This window comes from Gracilinanus agilis, chromosome 1 (assembly GCF_016433145.1).
Source record: "Gracilinanus agilis isolate LMUSP501 chromosome 1, AgileGrace, whole genome shotgun sequence".
NCBI lineage: Eukaryota > Metazoa > Chordata > Mammalia > Didelphimorphia > Didelphidae > Gracilinanus > Gracilinanus agilis.
Window position 1 is genome coordinate 714751786 of NC_058130.1, and position 8114 is coordinate 714759899.

The window sequence follows — 8114 nt, forward strand, 5'->3', positions numbered from 1 at the left end:
TGAACTCTGATACTTCCTAGCTCTATTAACCTGGGCAAGTCACTTTAACCCCCATTGCCTAGCCCTTACTGTTCTTCTGCTTTGGAACCAATACACAGTAGTGATTCTAAGATGGAAGGTAAGGGTTTTTAAAATTAAATAAATAAAGTGAAATGGCCAGGGTGCTCTACTTAAAATGCCGAAGGCCCCAAGTTCACATCCTACCTTAGGCATTTATCAGTTGTAAGACCTGTGTAAGTTACGGAAGCTTGCATAAATCTCAGACATCACTCTGACCTCACAATATTGCTGTGAGGGGTCCAATAACATAAAGGTGATTTGAAAACCTTTGTTTTTTGTTGTTCAGTTGTGTCTGATTCTTTCTGAACCCATTTAGGGTTTTCTTTTTAAATGTTTTCTTTAAAAATTTTTTTATTTAGAACACTTTCCCATGGTTAAATGATTCATGATCTCCCCCTCTTCCACTTTTTCCTCCCCCCTTCCAAAGCCAACAAGCAGTTCCTCTGGGTTATATGTGTATCATTGTTCAAAACCTATTTCCATGTTATTCATATTTGTAGCAGAGTGATCCTTTATCATCAAAACCCTAAACACATCCCTATCACACTACGTGGTTGATCATATATTTATCTAATGCATTTCTGGTTCCACAGTTCTTTCTCTGAATGTGGATAGTGTTTTTTTTCTCCAAAGTTCCTCTGGATTGTCCTGGGTCATTGCATTGCTGTTAGTAGAGAAGTCCATTACATTCGATCATGTCACAGCATATCCATCTCTGTGTATAATGTCCTCCTGGTTCTGCTCCTTTCACTCTGCATCAATTCCTGGAAGTCATTCCAGTTCACGTGGAATTCCTCCAGTTTATTATTCCTTTGAGCACAATAGTACTCCATCACCAACAGATACCACAATTTGTTCAGCTATTCCCCAATCAAAGGGCATCCCCTCATTTTCCAATTTTTTGCCACCACAAAGAGCACAGCTACACATATTTTTGTACCCATATTTTTCCTTATTATCTCTTTGGGGTACAAACCCAGTGGTGGTATGGCTGGATCAAAGGGCAGGCAATCTTTTAAAGCCCTTTGGGCATAGTTCCAGATTGCCCTCCAGGATGGTTGGACCAATTCACAACTCCATCAGCAATGTCTTAGTGTCCCAATTTTGCTGCATCCCCTCCAATGTTTATCACTTTCCTTTGCTATCATATTGGTCAACCTGCTAAGTGTGAAGTGGTACCTCAGAGTTGTTTTAGAACACTTTTTCATGTGCTTATTGATAGTTTTGATTTCATCCTATGAAAACTGCTTATTAATGCCCCTTAACCATTTGTCTATTGGGGAATGGCTTGATTTTTTTTTTTTTTTTGTAGATTTGACTTAGTTCCTTATATATTTGGGAAATTAAACCTTTGTCAGAGAGTTTTGTTATAAAAATGTCCTCCCAGTTTGTTGCTTTCTTTCTAATTTTGGTTGCATTGGTCATTTGGGGTTTTCTTGACAAAGCTACTAGAGTGGTTTGCCATTTCCTTCTCCATTTTATTTTACAGATAAGGAAACTGAGGCAAACAGGATAAAGTGACTTGCCCAGGGTCACACAGCAAGTATCTGAGGCCAGATTTGAATGAGTCTTTCATACTTTAGACTTCTATACACGGTGCCACTTAGTTTCTCTGAAAACCTTAAGTTCCTATTAAATGTGAGTCATTATTATTTTTATCATAATTATTCCCTTACTAGATTATATAATAAGCTTCTTGAGTAACCTGGGATGTTATCCCCAGAGGAAAGTTGAGGGTCATGATAGCTGTCTTTAATTATTTGAAGGGCTAACACATGACAGAATATTAAACTTGATTTTCCTGGCCCAATCAGTTGAAATACTAGGGAGGCAGAAACTGAACTTGATACAAAGAAACGCTTTTTAACGATCAGAACTATCTCCACGAGATCTCATTTGTCTTGATGCCCAAAGTGTGGTCTTATCAAAGTATGGTCTTTGCATCCCTGGGTGGGTCAAGTAATTCTAAAATGTCATTTGCCTGTTAAAATACTCCTTTTTTCCCAATTACATGCTTGTATGAGGCCAGATTTTCTTCAACTAAAGCGACACATTATAAAAGATCAAATATGGAAATAGGGATGAGAATCCAGTAGAATTTAGCCAGATATTAAAAAGCCTGGCAAAATGCCGTTCTCACTAATTTTTTTGTTTTGCAAAATATAGTTATTTTTCACAAAAATATGTTAACAAGTACTATGTTTATTTGTTTTTAATGGATTAATAAATAAATATAAACTATATATGTATACAAGTTATCCATTTTAATTTCTAATATGGCAAATTAAGACATTAAAAAGATAAGCACCCAGGTGGCTCAGTGGATAGAGCACTGGGCCTGGAGTCAGGAGGATCTGAGTTCAAATCAAACTCCAGATATTTACTTACTCTTTGTGTGACCGTGGACATGTCACTTAACCCATGTTTGCCTACTGGAAAAGGAAATGGCAAACCACTCCAGTATTTTTGCCATGAAAGCCCCGCAGAGAGTATGATCCACAATGTCATGAAAAATTGGACATGACTGAGTGACTGAATAACAACAACAAATTCTCTAGTCCCAATTTGAGCAAGAATTCCCTGATTGATCAGTGGGTCAATTAGATTTCATTTGAAGACCTATGAGGAACTCAGCATCTCCCCTAGGTGGCGTAGTGGATAGAACATTGATCTAGAGTCAGGAAGACCTGAGTTCAAATCCAGACTCTGTATGACTTTGGGTAGGTCACTTAATCGTTGTCTGCCTCAGTTTCTTCAGCTGTAAAATGAGAATAATAATAGCACCTACCTCCTAGGGTTGTTGTAGGGATCAGATGAGATAATAATAATAAAGTGGCTGATATACAGTAGACACTTAATAAATGCTTATTTTCTTTACTTCCCCTTCTCTTTTAATGAAACCCATTTTTTTTCTTTTGGGTAAATGAATTTGCAAATGAATTCTTACAGTAGGTGGAAACGTGCATCCAGGTAACTTCCTCCCATTGTTCCAAGTCTTACCCTCTGTGGAGAAACAAAGCCATTCTGATCTTTTTTTCAGATACTTTCAGATATTTAGAGTTGAATCATGTTTACACCTTTCCCCCCTTAAACCTTCTCTTCTCCAGGCTGAACACCCCCCAGCTCTTTCAACTGGTTTTAATAATCATCATTTCCAACTCCATCGTTATTGTGATCTTCTCTTCTCAAGATACCCTCAGTGTGAGGGCCAACCTTTGGATTCTGATAAGTGAGATTTATTTACAAATCACCAGGAGGAAGGGCTCTTCTAGAGATTGTCTAGTCACACTGTCTCGTCTCATTTGATATGTACTGGCGAGGTGGCCAGTGGAGACCCAGCCCTTTGAGGCTTCAAGGGTTTGTACCCCTGGTGGGTTATCCTGAGCAAATGCAATATTCTTCATTTGCTGTCACTCCATCATGTGAAATTTGAGAGAGCCGGTTCCTGGCCATGAGTGACAATGTAATAATGAAAAGTCTTCTGGTTGGTTTAGAAGCTAGAAAAGACAGTTCTATAGAAACTTGGCTAGAATCGAGTATGTATAAACAATTTCAGGACAATCTCTTCATCTCTTTCCTGAGGTCATTCTAAGTGAGGCTAATCCTTTGAAAAGAAAAAAAAAATCCTCATGGCTAGGTGCAAGAGTCTTAAGTGTAGTCGACATAGATTCTATTGTTTGGCTATACTCAATTCTTATATTTAAATTAATTTTTATTTTTTCAGTTACACATACAAATGATTTTTAATAATTGTTTTCTGACATTTTAGAATTCAGATTTTCTCTCTCTCTATTCCCTCCTCCCCATTCCTGAGGCAGTAAATAGTCTGATATAGGTTATACTGGTACTTTTCATGTAATATATATTTCCATATTGCTCATGTCATGATAGAAGACACATATCACATATACAATAAAAATCTCTTGAAGGAAATAAAGTGGAAGATGACATGCTTTGATTTGCACTCAGATTCCAATAGTTCCTTCTTTGGCTGTGATAACATTTCATCATGAGTCCCTTGTAGTTATCTTGGAGACTTGCTTTGCTGATAATGATTTAATCCTTCACAGTTGATCATTGTATAATATTTTTGTTACTGTATACATTGTTCTTCTGGTTCTGCTCACTTCACTTTGCATCAGTTCATATAAGTTCATATTTGCTGGCTATACCTAATTCTTTAATTAATTAGCTAGCTCACTTTTATTATTATTTTTATTTTTAAAACCCCAAACCCTTACCTTCCATCTTAGAATAAATATTGTGTATTGGTTCCGAGGCAGAAGAGTGGTTAGGGCTGGACAATGGGGGTCAAGTGACTTGCCCAGGGACATACAGCTGGGAAGTGTCTGAGGCCAGATTTGAACCCAGGACCTCCTGTCTCTAGGACTGGCTCTCAATCCATTGAGCCACTCAGCTGCCCTAGCTAGCTTATTAAAAAAAAAAAGGTAAAATTTCAACTTAAGACCAAACTATTGATAGATGAAGAGGCATGCAGACAAACAGACCAAGCACCCCAAGTAAAATTATTCTTCCTTGTTGTCCAGGTCACTGCTGAAGAATATTTGTAACCAAATATTTTTAGACCCTTCATTTGAGGACATAAAGATGGAGCAATTTTGACAATTCTTGCTCTACAATACTAACGTGTCAGCTTGGGAGTCTTTTTGTTGACCATTAGGCTATTCCACTCAGGGTATTTGGCCTTCTCTAAAATGATTATTATGGGGCAGCTTAACCCCCATTGCCTATCCCCTTACTGCTCTTCTGCCTTGGAAACAATACACAATATTGATTCTAAGATGGAAGGTAAGGGTTTAAAAAGAAATTAAAAAATGATTATTATTCAAGGGTGGTTCATTTTTTAGAAGCATCTATCACAAATGCATGTGCCTAACTGTACTGTAGAAGTTCTCCTAGTGAAAGATTTCTATCACCAAATGCAACTATTAAAGCCCTAGCTGCCTAAATGTAAATAATTTCCCTTCCTAATGAAATCCCTGCCTAATAAAACCTTAAGGCACCTCTTTCCATTCAGTAAATATAAATCTATAAAACACAAAAAGCAACACAGAGGACACACACAGAACTTAAAATAGAAAAGAGCCCCCAAAAGAAAGAGAGGAATATCCTAAAAGTGCAGTTGATTTTTTTACCTTGAGCTCAGAAGTTGTGAGATCTTTGATGAGATGAAAGTCTAGGCTTCAGGGGCCCCCTGAAAGGAAATTCCCACAATTGAGCTCCAGGGAAATTCCCCTAGAGGAGGCCTCTGGGATCCCAGTGTCCCAAAATCACTGTCTGATCTGGGTGCCAAATTGTCAAAAATAAATACTAGGAAACAGTTTCTGAGCTCAAACTGACATTTTATTGTAAGAGCTGCAAATTTCAAAAGGTCAGGTTTCAGACCTGCCATAGCTTAGCCAAAGACCCAAGATTTGTACTGGGCAAGCCTTTTATACTATGGGCAAAAAAGTCAAATTACACAAACAACTCCCAAAAGGGGGTGGTAGTGGTGATTAGCTGAATGTTTCTTCAGTAAAGGAAAACAAAAGTTTCTTCTTTTGGAAGATTTCTTTCTTCCAGAAGGTCAGGTTATTTTTTAAAATCTTTTTATGAGGGGGAATCATGTAGTTCCCCTATACCCATGGTGGTGAATCTATGGTACACATGCCAAAGAGGGGATGCAGAGTCCTTTCTTTGGGCACGCATGCTACTGTCCACCAGAGTTTGTTACTAGAAAGGACTGGGTAGAACTGCTCCCCTCCCCTTCTCCACCACACCTGAAGACATTTTTTCACTTCACCTGCCCGTCTGCCTAGCAGCCCATTGGGCATGCTTCCTCCCTGCCCCCCATCTGGGATAAGGGGCGGGTCAACACTCCATCTCTAGGGGGGAAGGGCACAGCACACAGTCCCTAAGTGGTGGGGCATGGCACACAGTCTCTAAAAGATTCACCATCACTGCCCTGTACCATATACCATATATGATGAAGTGGCCAAGGTTATTCTACAGTTTCAAAGCCAAGAGAGATACCACAGTCCTAAGAAATCTGGATATATTTCAAGAAGTTAAAAACATATGCCAACTCTCCTTGGCAAAGGCACTTTACAAAGGTGTTTCAAGGGATTTTCTTTTAAAATATGCATTGATTATTGATTTTCATATGCAGTTATTTCAATCAACTAATAATTATGATTATTCCTTATAACTTATCACTAAAATATTGATTATCTAATGGGATTTCATTCAGAGAATATACAATTAAACAGATGCATAATATAGTGAATTTAAACTGAAGTTGCTTAAATAGATTCTCTTTTACAATGAGTTTTGTGGAGACTGGGCTAGGACTGAATATGTATACAAAAAAAGTTCAGGACAATCTCTCCAACTTTTTCCTGATGTCTTTTGAGTGAGGAGGATTGTGGACAAGTTCTTTCCTTGGCGTGTCTGTAGACATATGATAACTCAGTTTCTTTTGTCTCTTGGTTTTCCCCCCCTCAATATAGGTGAGTTTGAAAGGACTAGGACACTACCTTGTAAGTTTTAAAAGGTAGGAAGAATTATTAGAGGTCCAGCAACTGGAGTCAGCAATCCAGCTACCAAGATACTGTGTTCTTCAAGCAAAAAGAACAGACAGGTAAGTGGCATATTGAAAAGAGCATTGGACCTGGAGTCAGGAAGACCTAATTTCAAATCCAGGTTTAAATCCAAACTAAGACGCTTACTAATTGTATGACCCTGAGTAAGTCCCTTAATCTCTGTCTGTCTCAGTTTCCTCATCTGCCAAAAGGGGATAAAAATACCACCTAACTCTCAGGGTTATTGTGAGAACAAAGTGACTTCTTTTTATAAAGGACTTTGCAAAACTTATAGCTTATATAAATGTTAGCTATTATATTCATTGTTGTTATGTTTTTAAAATGTTATCTTTTTTCAGTTACATTTTTAAAAATTGAACATTCATTTAAAAATTGTGAGTTTCAAATTTTATTTCTCCTTTCCTCCCTTCCCCCCTTATTGAGAAAGTGCAATTTGATATAGATTTTACTCATGCATCCATGAAAAACACATATATTATATGTTTTCTATATGTGCAGTTAAGTACTTTATTCTCCCCAGAGACCTTATATATGTGTGGGAGGGAGCATGGCTCATGTGTTGGAGAGTCGGGGATGGGGCAGAAGAATGTTTTGAACCAACTGCTTTAAGTCTGAGTCCACTCTGGTTTGCAGGGATATTTTTGTAACTTCTGTCCTTGCTATGCCTTCCCAGGAAGTACCCTCTTATAAGAACTAATTGATATCAGCTGACAAGTTGATATTGGTGAGATAGCAACTGGTTAATTGATATAGAAGAGAATACCCAATGGGGGCTCATGAGTGAAAGTATTAAAAAAAACAACACATCAGGGAAAATCTGTGTGTATGTGTGTGTGTTTGTGTAATAATTAGCAACTCTCTGGGGACCCAACCCACTAGCTAAGTGGCAGTTAGGAGAGAGATCTGGGAGATGGTAGTATACATATAGATGGGAGAATCGAGACCTGGGGAAGGGAAGAGGCTTATCTCAAATCATATAGCTGGTTAGTGGTAAGAGAGAGAGACTTGAACCAAGACTTGAACTCCTGACTCCTAATTCAGCGATTTTCACTACACCAGGTTACCTTCCTTGTCAGTAGGTTCTTCCTAGAAGTTTGCTTTGGGTTCAGCAAGATAGGGGTGTGGTGGGGTGGGATAGGGAGAAATGAAGAAGGGATGGGGAAATTGTGAGATAAGCAGGCCCTGGCTCCTTCCTATCATCATCTCAGAGTCTGGCTAGGGAGTAAAGAAAAGAATTCATAGCCAAAGGAGAAGAGAAGATATTTCACAACACTGTAATGACCAAATGAAATTGTATTTGGGAGCTGTGGGTGGGGTATGGGGAGGGGAGATGCTGATGGGAAGGGATTCCTGGGAGTGGTGGAACTTGAAAGACCAAGGTGATTGAGAGAGAGAGAGAGAAAGAGAAAGAGAAAGAGAGAGAGAGAGAGAGAGAGAGAGAGAGAGAGAGAG